Below are 14,827 nucleotides of genomic sequence, written 5' to 3' on the forward strand. Positions count from 1 at the left end.
CTACATAGATACGGGACGCGCCACAGACAGTACACCCTTCAAGACAGCAACCAGTGTATTCAATGTAGGCATCCATCGTGACATTGAAAATGAACACCTGTTGCCTGGATGACCACCATCGCTATACAGGATGTCAATGGCCATGCCCACACACTTAGTATCACACGTCTTTTTGGAATGTACTGTGTGTCCATCTACACAATGGCGTACTGGGCATGCCCACACACTTAGCAGTTGCAAAGGGCCATCTTGCATGCACATGGATTCTATACATGGAAGGTCACAGTTTAGAAAGTACTGTGTGTCCATCTACACAACGGCATACTGGGCATGCTCACACACTTAGCAGTTGCAAAGGGCCATCTTGCATGCATGCATATGGATTCTAAACACGGAAGGGTGCAGTTTGGAGTGTACTGTATGTCCATCTACACAACGGTGTACTGGGCATGCTCACACACTTAGCAGTTGCAAAGGGCCATCTTGCATGCATGCACATGGATTCTAAACACTGAAGAGCACAGTTTGGAATGTACTGTGTGTCCATCTACACAACGGCGTACTGGCCATGCTCACACACTTAGCAGTTGCAAAGGGCCGTCTTGCATGCATGCACATGGATTCTAAACATGGAAGGGTGCAGTTTGGAATGTACTGTGTGTCCATCTGCACAACGGCATACTGGGCATGCTCACACACTTAGCAGTTGCAAAGGGCCATCTTGCATGCATGCACACAGATTCTAAACACGGAAGGGTGCAGTTTGGAATGTACTGTGTGTCCATCTACACAACGGCATACTGGGCAGGCTCACACACTTAGCAGTTGCAAAGGGCCATCTTGCATGCACATGGATTCTAAACACGGAAGGGCACAGTATGGTATTACTGTCCCCACGTACATGAAGGCCACTCACATGTATTGACCAGTACACACTCAGGAGCTATCACAGATGTCTCAGGTGCATATCACAGAGGTACACACCACAATCTACAATGTAGCCCTCTGACATCACCATGACAGCCATACATTAACACAACACCATGTGACTCATGACCAGTGGACTGTACATAGGTCTACAGCAACTGTGCAGGCTACACATGTACCGACAGGGTTCCATCATGTGTTATGCATTGCAATGATACCACTGTACATAACCAGGTCGGCTCTACACATACCAGGGGCCCTGGGTCTTACACTGCTGTGACAGATGACTGTCGCTGTACACCAACGAACACACATGTTTGGCTATGTCATACATGTAATTGCAGTGGATATGTGCATGGGCCACACACACAACACATATGTACATAGCATAGCTTTTGCTGTCCTCCATGCAGACAAGTGGCTACAGCAATCATACGCACACAAATGGAAGGTGGGTCCATGGCTGTTGAATGCTAACAGTACAAGAGGCAGCAATGTTGACTGAGGACACATTCCCTCTGTACTAGTTACCCATGATACCCATCATATCATACAACAGTCCATGTGTTATGTATGTTCACACACATGTCCACCAAATGCAATGCATACAAACATGGCTACATGACAGGCATGTAGGACCAACACACATGTACAGTCTGTAGTGTGCATGCAGCTACCATGCATGTGCAGTAGCTGATGTAAGTAACTCATCTGTGCCTAACTACAACATGCAGTTGCAATGCAGCCCCATCATTGACACCTGTATATGGTGACATACTGACAGTATGGTAGGATGTACAGCAGGTATGGATGGATGTGTGTACATAAAGTGGTGATCCACCTGTGTAGATGGATGTTTGCCGAGGACGGCTCACAGGTGTGTCACACGCCATCATACCATTACATGTGCAAACAGTACGCTATGTTACCGTTACTTGACGGTGGAGACATAAAACCTACACAGTGGTCAGGCATTACCGACAGTACGTCACTTGACACCTGTAACACTTACATCCTCCCATGTGCATATAGCAGCACAATTGCCGAAGGTAGCGTTGGTACACATAATGCGGCCAATACTGATGCATGTCTGTCAGACGTATCATCATATAGCAGGTGTATCATTCATAGTACTGCCATGTGTGCTTGCTTGTGTGACCATATATGCCACATATGGTGGGGAATACATCCCAATTGTTTCACACCCCTGTACACTGTTGTAGAGATCTGTACATACTGCTGTGTGGAAAGCATGACATAGGCAGGTGTGGTGTGTGTATTGCACACATCAGCTATCCATATGTGTATGACATTTGTGGTCTCCACAGTGTGTGTGTGTGTATGTAGGTGTGTATGGCTGTCTGGTATATGGAGTGAGGATGTATGCTACCATACAGAACACACAGGATCCCTAACCCCTCATGGTGATGCAGTCCACTACCCTGTTGATGCCATCGGTCTCAGCCGCACTGGCTACCTATACATGTTCTTTCTCTGTGTCACGTTGTGTGGGTTCACAGTACTGTGATGGTGATGACCGCATAGGCAAGGGTCCTCAACTCAACACTATGGGGTGTGCATTATAGTGTTGTTGACCCCGTGAGTGTGAGCATGTTCCTGTAATGTGACAGGGTATTACTGCTACACAGTGAGGCCTCATGCTATCAAGTGGCCTCTAACATTATCATTGGCCAGATCGCTGTGTACAACCCCTGCACCATGTCAACATACCAGTGATGTGACCTGGTATGGATGTCACGTCTCTAGCCACTGTAGCCTATTAAACTGCCCACATGCTTCTGGATCAGTATATGTGTGGACATCTGTGTTATGTTAGACTTTCCAACAGTCAGGCTGAGGCTACGTATAGCATGCTGATATTGCCATATGTGCCTGTGAGTACTCCACAGTTACACATGGGAGACTGCAAACAGTGCTACCTGTAGGCACATGCAAGTAGACCATAAGTAGGGAACCAGGGCATCATTACCAACATGCTGTTACTGTTGTTACCGAGACACATACTGTGAACATATAACAATGCATGCTAAACCTGTACTATATGGTATGTCTGGTGCGTGTCAACAGTACACAACTAATGTAATATACACATCTCTCACTTTTCTCACACAACTAATGTAATATATACTTCTCTCACTATTCTTATACAACTAATGTAATATACACTTCTCACTATTCTGTTCACCCTGTGCATCAGACCATTTGAGCATGTCCCTGCACCAATGGTGTGGATGACTGAAATGCGGCACAGGCTTTATCATATGCACAGAGTGATAATGTTTGCCAGGGGCATAGGCTGCACCAATGGATGACATCTTGTGTGTGGGTATGGGCCTGTGATATGATTGGATATGTTCAGTATGCATGTGGGTGTTGTGGTGCCCTACAGATGTCTTTGCTGTGTGCATGTATGTGTTCACACAGTTCTGCCTTTTGTGAGGCCTACATGGGGTATTATTGACAGCTCCAGATTGTACAGACCAGGTTGTACAGCTCACTGTGTCCGGCCATGGCCAAGTGACCTGTGCCTGCCAGGGGTTGCACATACACTACCAGGCGGAGGTACAGCTTGGCTACTGTCCGACGACACATGTCCACTGGAACAATGTCCCCACTGGGAATGTCCAGGGCCATGTCCACATGGCCTGCTGTGTCCTGGTGTGGGCAGGGCAGCACCAGCTGCACTGCTACTGTTACCAGCACTAAGGGAGTGGGCATGTGAGGTGGTACGCTCACGTTGACCTGCACTAGGTGGTGTAGCTGGCCTACGTCCATGTGGCCTATGCCTCACTCCTACCAGATGTTCCAGCACAGACAGCTCACGCTCGCCGGTTGCCATGCCACGGTCAAGGATTCCGACCATGTCACCCAATCGCCTGTCCAGAACATCAGCAATCTGCTGTTGAGCATTTGCCAATGCCTGGATGTTGTCATTTAGGATACAGATAGCAGCCCTCTGCAGCCTCTGCCCTTCTCTGTTCTGCTGTTCAGCACGTGCCTGTGCCGCCATTACAGTCTGGAACATGCGCCTGGTGATACCAGCTGCTGCACTCTGTCCTGCAGGTGCATGTCTGCCAGAGGTCCTCCTACGAGCAGCACCGGCCACATGTCTGAGTGGCACATCTGCAGTCATTACACTGACACCATGGTGTGTAGATACACCTTCTGTAGCCACCACACATTCCTGTTCCATGCTAACAGATGCTGACTGTCCTTCCTCTATGGCCACTGGTGATGCGGTATGTGTTGGCAGCAGAACTGTGTGCGGGGAAGAGGGGGACAAGGCTGGGATGGCAACCATTGGCACAGATTCAGCCCCTGACAACCCTGCCTGTACCTCATGCATATCTTCATCACTGCTAGTATCTGTGGGGACACTAACATCAGATGGACCACAGGAGGGTAACGCACCTACATCACCTGTGAATGCAAAGAAAGACTCTAAATTACAATAGACACTCACACAGACACACAGACACTCACACAGACAAACAGACACAGACACACAGACACAGACACAGATAGACACACAGACACACAAACAGACACACAGACACAGACACACACACAGACACACACACACAGACACACACAGACACACCATGCATGTGATTTGACAGATGGCATGCAGTATGCCTGTGATACAGCAGAGGGCATGCAGCTCAGACATTAATAGTGTTAGTAAGCATACCTCCGTGGGGTGCACACTACAGCAAGCAGGTGTCATATCAGTAGCCATGCAGTTCACACAATCATGGCAGTATGCATGCATTCCCGTGATACACCATGTGGACCAGAACAGGATAACAGTACACATGTCTGACGTGACCATGACATGTAATCTGCTGATGTGTGCATTAACATGCATATATGTCTGACACAATTGTGTCCTGACACATGTAGAGCATCGTAATGGGCATCACATTGCGGTGTTGTCTGTATGCCTTACAGATAGAATACATGTTTAGCAAATGTGCATGAGCATGGAAGGGTAGTGTGAGCCATCTACATTGCTATACAGTGTGAAGTACAGACACTGTGCCATTCCATGGCAGCATGAGGCATCTATATTGCTGTACAATGCATATTATGTACACATTGCATAGCCATAACTGCATGCATACCCATGACATAACTGTGGATTGTGACCCACGATGCTGAGGTATATACACACCAAACCATGCTGTGTCAAGTGACAGGTCACTGGAGGACCTACAGATGACACCCCTGCACAACAACTACAGGGTCTTAGCTGCCTGGCAACCATGTTAATTCACCATTTCCCACATGACATTGATGTACCACACACACGAGGTGCACAGCTAATGGTGATGTCCTACAGCAGCAAGGGAAATGTACAGTATCTGTAGCCTGATGTGGTGTCAATGTCTGTGGAAGCTGTACAGGTGACTACTGTCATTCTATGACACAGTCGTGATGTTCAACATATCTTATATGGTAGACTTCAGTGACACCTCCACTAGCTGTGCACAGGCTTTTAGGATGTCCAGTGTACCACATCAACTGTATAATCAGTCAACTAAGGCTATAATTGGACCATGTGTGGACAATGTGCAACAGGGTGTATACACATCACATCTACTGTGTGGCTACATGTCTCTGGCCATCCCTCATGGCCATGTGTGCACATGTGTTGGCCAAATGTGTGTGATGGCCATCTATCTCACATGTCTTTGTTGTCCCATATGACATACACCCATAGATGTCAGATATGTCACCATCAACAGGGCTATGCAGACAATGGGTTGTATGTTTGGTATGTGGGGTATGGGTCATGGGATAGTGTGAAAATATTGCAGCCAGAACACTACATGTCTGGGACATGTCAGATGGCACATCACAATGTGTGCACTCAATGCAGGGGCATATAACACAATGGTGACACCTGTGGGCTGCCCATATCACAGCTCACTGTGTGGTACTGTTTGCATACCACACACGTTGTTCCAATGCACACTACATATGCTGCCATTGTAGAACACTTCCACCGTTGTATGCACAGCTGACCACACATGTAGCAATGACAACTACTGTGGTTTCAAGTCGGTGTATCGTTTTGTTTGTATATATTGCACATGGGTGGCCTGTGTGACTGATGGGTGATGCAACCTGTATATCATGACTGGAACAAACATCAAGTGTGCAACTAACTGGCCACATGGAAAATAGATCTATGCTTTAACATGCCTGATACTGATGGCAGTCTCACCTGCAACGGACTCATGTCTGTGCGGCACGCCAGAGGTACCTGTATAGGGGTGACACAGCAGTATGAACATTATCCATGACTGTATGACAGCCACAGGGTGCACTGTGCATGTTAACACATTCACCTGTATAATAGCATATAGTATGCACATGTGTGCATACACAGGGTAGCATACTGTAGTATGCAGCATGTGTGTCCACATACCTTGCATATGTTGTTACTTTACATAATGTACAGTGACACATGCAACTAAATGGGATATAATAGCCATATGTGCAGTACTGACTTACCAGGCAACTCCAGGCTCATTGGTTGGGAGACACCCACCTCCACGATGGCAGCTAGTGTGTGTGGATGCTGTTCTGAGGGTGTTCCCAGACTGGCCAGTAGCTCCTCGGTGTTTGTGAGTGGGAGCTGGGTGGGTGGCCCACCACCTATTCCACCTTGTTCCCTGGCGATTGCAGTGGTACTCTGTTTTGCATGTCGTATCAAGTCCGTGCAGTGTCTGCGCACCTGCTGGTAGGTGCGGTTATAGCCACCCACATCGTTCACCCTCCTACGTAGATCCTGCCACAGGTCGTCCCACTGCTGGGCATGCTGTGGCACATGGCTGAACAACACCTCATAGTTCTCATGGAGGTACGGGATGAGGACATCATCCTCCTGGCAGCTGTATGCTGGAAGGCATGTATGAGGCATTATCTGTAAGACATAATGATGGTGACAGGTCAGTTTCAGAGATGTACAGAGATACTGCTGCACATACATTTCTATGACATCTAGTACATCTGCACAGTTATCTTTGCAAATCATCATGACACTGACATGACTGACGTGTTTGTCTCACACACATGTAACACCCGTTATGCATTGGATATCACCATATATGTGTGTCACCTCATTACAGTGTTCATACTCCATGTGAATGCTGTCTTGATGTGGGCATGTCTATTTGCCTGCACTGGTGTACTTACCTATCTGCACATGCCTGGATGTGTCCACGGTAATGCTGTTGACCTTGATGCTGTGTATATGTCACATATCTACACAGATACAGCCTTAATGGACTTGAGCAGTGACAATGCACACATATGCATGGACACCTGTACATGCATGTGTTTTGCCATATACATCTACACAGCACTGTACAGCTGTTCAACATCCTGCCACGGATCGCCTGTGTTGCACATGTGATAGACATGGGAGAATGGCTAGTCGGACGTCATTCGCAGGGATGGTTATCAACCATAGCATGTACGGGCAAGGTTTCCTAGCTGTAACAGACAGCCATTATGCCACCGCGAGGTGCATCAGTGCCACATTACTGATCCGGACAGTTGATACTATATCTAACATGTGGCCATCACACCATGTATGACTGGGACGACATGTGCAGCTTTTTTGGACAGGGTTGCATGGTTTGGTGGAAGTATGTCACATGTATGGCACAGGGATCTGTCCAGCATGTGGCGATCCTAGTATTAGGATGGTGGCTGTCCATGATGTATGTCTTACAGATCAGGACATGGACATGTAGCATGTCCATCATCATGGTGTAGCAAATGTCTTTATGCAAGGTAGACAGCATGCTGCATAGTGGAGGTGAGGATTGTGAAGGCTAGTATCACCCATCCACGCATGGCCATTACCCCTTAAAGGTGATATGTGATCCAATATTGGTCACCCCAGTGCTGTATATGCCTGTCCAATGATCTCCGTGCTCATGGATGGCACCCTGTCATGACATGGGTACCTGATGACTACCCAAGGGGCCTGGAGATGTCACCAAGGCAGGGAGGTGTACTGCACAGCACCATCCCTTACACAGTGTCCATAATGTTGACCACAGCCTAGGTGGTAGTTAATGGGTACAGGGATGTTCACCTGGCGGTGACAATGCTGATATCATCCATCAGAATGTGCACATATGTCACACACCTCACCCACACAGCCCATTCTGTATGTTGTTCACAACACTGACACAGCTATTCCTCATAGGTCATGGCCATTCACATCCTTACATACACAGATGCCTAACATTTGTCTATGTGGTATGGGTTACAATGAGGGTGGAGTACAACATATTAGCCCTGTTCTACTGTAGCTGGCACTGGTGTGATATGCACATGTCACTCTGGCACCTTTTGTAGTTGTGAGTCTGTCAACAGGCCACTGGTAGAACACTCCTGTGACATACAAAGGTATATGTATTCAAAATCCGTACTGTCTTGTACATCTGCACTGCTAACATCTACAGTGATAATGGTTCATGGACACGCATACCATACTCAGCAGGTTTATAGTGCGGTGCCACCCATTATGACTGTCATCACCACTTGTGGGTTGATATTATCCAACACCCTATCTGTATTGTATGGTCATGCTAGGCACTTGTTCAGAACTTGTGAGCATGTCATGAGCTACTGATTAATATAGCACCCATTCCACACCATTTCCCACAGGTACACTGGCTGTCCTAAAATTTCCAGCTTGCTTATGGTACAACAGCTGTTGTACACATGTAACGCACATATCCTGTGAGACATGGTTGCATATACAGGCATGTCCAACTGTCATGTACCAGTGCTATTGCCTGTCTATATGATGGATATGTTGTACATGTGACAATAGAGCAATTGTCTCATGTACACATTCAATGCTCACCTCCCAACATACGACACTACAGCCTGTGGGGGATGCAGTTATGCAGCCCTGCTGTGGGTAATGCTGTCACCAACCCTGACTGCACCTGACAGTCATGTGGGGATGTGTAACATTCGCAACACACCCCACTCATCACATAGTCTCACATGATCTCCACCACAGGCCACACATATGAGGACAACTTGTGCAGTACCTCTCCATACTCTGTGTAGGCACCAGAGGCAGCCCCCATCACGGAACACAACATCACCGACTTATAGCTCACAGACTCATGTGTGCCCATCACATACAGCCAATAGGGTGTTATAACATACACAACACACCAGTCATATGTGACTCTATAGGCGGTCACACTGCAGTTCCACACAGCAGGCTACACAAGGCGATAATCACTTACATCTTGCTGTTGGGTAACTGGTTCTGCAACATAACCTATGCACCCATGCCACACCTCACCAGGTACAATGTGACTGTCATTCTTCATGTTAGTGTGACTGCCCTGAGATGCCACTTCACAGACTACATGTGCAGGGACATGCAATAGCTCACCAGTCTTGTAGCCCTGAAGGTGTAGGCTTAGCCCTGGGGAGCATTATGCATTCATCCGGACCCAATACCACTGTACAGTGACTGACTGTGTCACTTCAACAGTTGCCTATGCTTCTGCTGTCATTCCACAGGCATCTGGTGTCTGTCCGCTTTGACTGACCTGGTCAAACACAATGCTTTGGCACAGATGACCTGCACCTGTCAGCCCTGGGAGTACAGATCACATGTAAGGCTCTTACTGCTTCTATACTGCCTGTCTTGCACAGTTTCCAATAACAGTCACTGGCAGAATGGGAACTGGCAAGCAAGACATGGGGCCCTGTGACACAATGCTTGCATCTTCCTCTGTGACGCACACAGGCAAGGCACACCTTATAATGCACCACTCCAATATCTCTGCAGTGACTGGGACCTGCCTCTAGGCTCTGCAGAGCACACCTGCAATGGCAGGTTATAGACAGACCATACCTTTCAGGCACATTCCTGGACAGGCACACCCACAGCTGAGATGTTCCCATATCCCACTATGTTGTACACACATCCTGGCTAGTTACTTAGCACAATGCATCAGAGGTGCTCCACGTGCAACTAACTGTGTCCAGAACCGCTATACACATTGTAACAAGCTACAGATTCAACAACATACCCCATGGTTACCAGACCTCATTTGTTGGTGTACTGGACAGTAGGGCTCAGACAGCTACTACTGATGTGTGGCTGACACTACCCCACACTTAACTGGGATAGCCACTCATGTACTGACACATCCATGAGTCATAACCTCGGCTGGATCAACCCATACCCACCACCTCCAACACCAACATTAACCTTGACATGAACACTGCCAACATGTGACTGGTGTTCCACACCTGGGGTTATCCCCTCATTGGTGGTTTCCAAACATATGCTAATCAACCTTGTTAGCCACATCCCAGCACCACACCCTTCACGGCATACACAGTACATGAGTACTACAACACCTACTACAGACGTCTTATGACAGCGGTTGTTAACGTCATGACACCCGTGCAGATGGACAATGCACATACAAATGCTGAAACATACCCCAGTGCACTTCCTTAGCATGTACACGACTGCATGGATCATACTATTGCACACAGAGCAATGATGGTACACACCAGATAACAGACACCACTCTGGTGGTCAAGTTCCATGGACATAATGTACAACAACAGGTGGAGGCTGTTGCACAGTGGTGTACAATCCCATGGGAGGGGTAGCTCACTGGTCAGCCTTGGTAGGGCCACGGGATCCCTCATCACATACTCCAAGACTAGCTATGTAAACATTACGGTGACAAATTCTGGGGTGTACCACAAGGCATTATGGTGGTATGTCAGTAGTCGATGGCAACACCCACATCTGCTCTCACATACAACAGTCACTCAGGAACATTACAGGCCCAGGTGATGTTGGCAACATGCTGGCGGATGGATTCAATGGTAACATTACACCCTCTCACTCACTACAGGGACACAATCCATGCAGGAACATTGCGGTGTCCCTGTGGTCACACCTACACAGTACTAACCTGCACTCTATATGTCCTGGGACACTGGCCCCATGTCACCTTCCAAAGTCCCAGGCTGTGATGTCCACAAACTTCTGAATGACATGTCTCCCCACTAGGCCACCATATTCAGTAATAGCTTTGTATCAGACATTGTGGCCCCTGAATGGCACACAGCAACATTTATCACACTCCACACAGGTGGCACCACAATGCACGAGTGGGACTATAGTCCTACACACCTGCCTGGACTGTTCTGCATGGCTATGGGGCACATCATCAAGGACGTCATTCACAGAGACATTGTTGGGCTCCAGTCCTTTGATGCCACCTGGGTTGGACTTGTTAGGGCCAGAGCATGGCCCCTACACCTGGTGGACTCCTTTCATACAGTTACCAGGGTAGTTGATGATGGTACAGGAGTCCACACATCCTACATTGTCCTCTCATTACCTTTCAGCACAGTTCTCCATTCTGGTATTGACAACATACACATCCACCTGCACATCGTACCCTATGTCTGTGGATGTTATGCAATGTGGCTCATGCACAGGACACACACAATGAGGGTAGCATACCATAGTACCTACTGCATTTCAGTTACATTTGGCATACCACAGTCCTCAGTCATTGGGCCCCTCATGTTCAGTATATGCTTCCCTGAGGTACAGGCTAGCACAGAGGGACTTTCCCTGCCTAGCTTTACAAACCCCTGGATACAAAGTGCCATGATTGATCCACCAGCTGATACTGAATCCATCCATATGGGTGTCACTGTGACAGATACCTGATATGAATATCATGGCCTCAAGCTGCATGACACAAGGTCCATGGACATCACCTTTGCATTACACCATTCACCCACTATCACATAGGTGGTAGTCCCCTACATACATGTCACATTGTACATGTTTGTAGTACACACGTATGTCACACCCACTCCTGTGATTACCGTATTGCCACTGTGGCGTGGATATCCTTCTACATGGCCACACTTATCTGTACTGGGTGTGTAGCTGGTACATAGGCACCCATTGTACCTCTAAACTCAAGACTTCTACACACATTCAAGGGTACACCACCCTATTTAGGGTGTACCTTACACAACAGCTATAGCTTTATATACCACAACATTAACACGCCATGATGTTTATTGAGCTCCAACAGCTAAGGTATGCAGCTGAACTATGGACACCACGTCTGTACACATTTGCATACTACATACTCAGGGGTGACCTCTGCTGAACAGACAGGGCCCATGTCCACAACAATATTAATGGATATACTACACATACGCGACATACGCAAATGCCACTGTGAGCAACATGCTCATGGATATGTGCACACACGCAACAATGAGTGGGATGTGCTTGAGGGTTACATTCCCAAACCGGACACTCACCATGCTTTGGAACATGACTCCTATGTACATCACGCAGGGGCACTCAGTAGAACTGTTCATGTGATACCTCCCTTGGTGTTTGGGAGACACATGTACACCAGGGATCACTGCAGTGGCTGTACTGTGCAGAGGTGCAGGTAACACATGGCTCTGCTGATCACAGGACACTACCCTAGAGAGGTGCCACTGGTGTGAACACTGTAGTTGTGCTTACACATAGACTTGCCAGATTGCATAGTACCCCACTATGAACCTGTGAAGCTATTACATGTCCTTTGTGCATGGTTACTTGCTAGCCCTTCCATTTAGATTAGCTATCATGCTATTACAATGTCCCGTGCCTACAAGCCATATGTATCCTGTTATTGTACATGCCAATAGACGATACATTTGGTATGCATGATATGCCTGTTATGCTGTGTAGAATATCTGACATATCTACCTACAATACTATACATTACACATATTTTACATAGTATCCCATAATGCAAAGCATACTTGCACAGCGGGACCACCTTAGACATGTCATTGTCGTTATATGCCCATACACATGCCTGCTGTGACAGTATATCAACATATACTATCCCCGGCTATGGCACGTATTTGTTGGACATACCCTACCACTGATGGCAGGTTGTATGTAATTGTGCTGTTTAAAGCCCTCATGTAGCATCCCTTGTGGTGTCTGTGATGTGTACCTTGTGGCCCACTGCTGGACGCACAGTTTCTACAAGCTTACGTATGCTCAGCAAGACATCACTACATAAATACCTTTTCCCACATTATGCATTGCGGACACTTTTAATTAATGCAAACCAGGCTATACATACAGTAGATAATTAATACAAAACATGCTATACATAAACTTACATACTGAGTGTTCTACATACCTTGTTATCATTACGGACTTTTGTCTCTATCTCTCTCACACTGCTTACATGGGTATTTTGTATGAGCATATGGTTTGAATTTCTGGCAAGTCTTCCTTATATACGTCGATACCTGTAACATATGGTTTCCTGCTGCCTATTGGTGTTTCTGAGTGACTAATTACTTGCATATCAGCTGTGCAGCTACTCCATTTGCCAATTATACGGCAACAGTGGGGTATAATTGACTTCTGCACTTGGGCATTGCCCATTTGCCCTACCTTCGGGGAGACGGCCTGTATTGTGTTTTGTTATGTGTAATTGCAACTGCTATGCATAGAGACAAGTATACTTTGGATTCATGTCCCCCGTGGATTGTGTGTGACAGCTAGAGTATGTAGTTCAACATGTGGGTGTACCTGTCATCCCAACGTCTGTTAACAGATTATTGCAAACAAAACCTGTAACATCGCCATTTGTTCCATTATACAACAGCTGCAATTTTGCATGGCGCCTTTAATTGTGTCTCTCACAAGGTATGTTGATGGTTCTGCAGTTGTAATTGACTGACTGGATGTTTGTGCTGTTATTACAGTCTGTATTGCTATAGTTTCTAGTGTGGGGGATGTTGGTGGGTGTATGCAGCATATACAGGTTTGTGGGGCTTGCATTTCTACATATTCCATATATATGTGTGTGGGCTCCGTCCCTAATTAAAGAGCTATCAGTTAGTAGACTTGTGTTATGGGATTGTACATTGGGCCATTGTTAATTGGTTTCTATATAGTATGCAGGTGAGGTTGATACTTCCATACCTCCGGAATTGCAGTGATATGTAAATGGATATGTCTACATGACAACTATCCCGTGTATTTCTGTCCCAGATATCTACAGTCATTGTGGTTATGTTGGTAACGGAACCTCTTTGCCATGGGTTGCCACCTTTTCATATGGCCATTGTTGGACACTTCCGGGACACACAGTGGTGTTACAGGCCAACACATAGCCACGGTCAGTACACAGGATAGCACATACTTTTATCCTCAATACATACCTATTGTTGTGGGGCTTTGGCTACTTATCATATTGCATGTAACATTCACATTTCTTACATACAGGCATAACTATTTAATGCTACTATTACATTATATATGGGACATATTAATGTCCTACGATCTCGGACATTTGCCCTTTGTAACGTTTTATGTCAGGACAGACCTACCCAGTGAGGGGCTGTCCCTCCTAATGTGGGACAGGTGGTAACCGTATGCCTATGGCTAGCTATACCCACACCTACTGTAATGATCTACCTCCGAGTTGGCACTAACAGATACATGATGCGGACACACACACACACATTACAGTCACAAGGGGATGCACACAGCACCCTCAACACACACACATACACAGACTACGGCACTCACAAACACAGTTGAACACAGTATCTACATGGACCGCAACACTGGCAGCGGTGAATAATTATCCATTCGTATCATCATACTATTACTCGTGGTTGTACTGTTCCGGTGCTGTGTTCTTTCAGTCTTTCAGCCTCGTGGTTACGCATGCCGGTATGTTACACATTCCATAGTTGGCGGTATCCTAATTATTAGTATCTCCAAGGTGTCATGAAT

The sequence above is a fragment of the Protopterus annectens genome, chromosome 9.part0, assembly GCF_019279795.1.
Source record: "Protopterus annectens isolate FY-2018-M chromosome 9.part0, PAN1.0, whole genome shotgun sequence".
Lineage (NCBI taxonomy): Eukaryota > Metazoa > Chordata > Ceratodontiformes > Protopteridae > Protopterus > Protopterus annectens.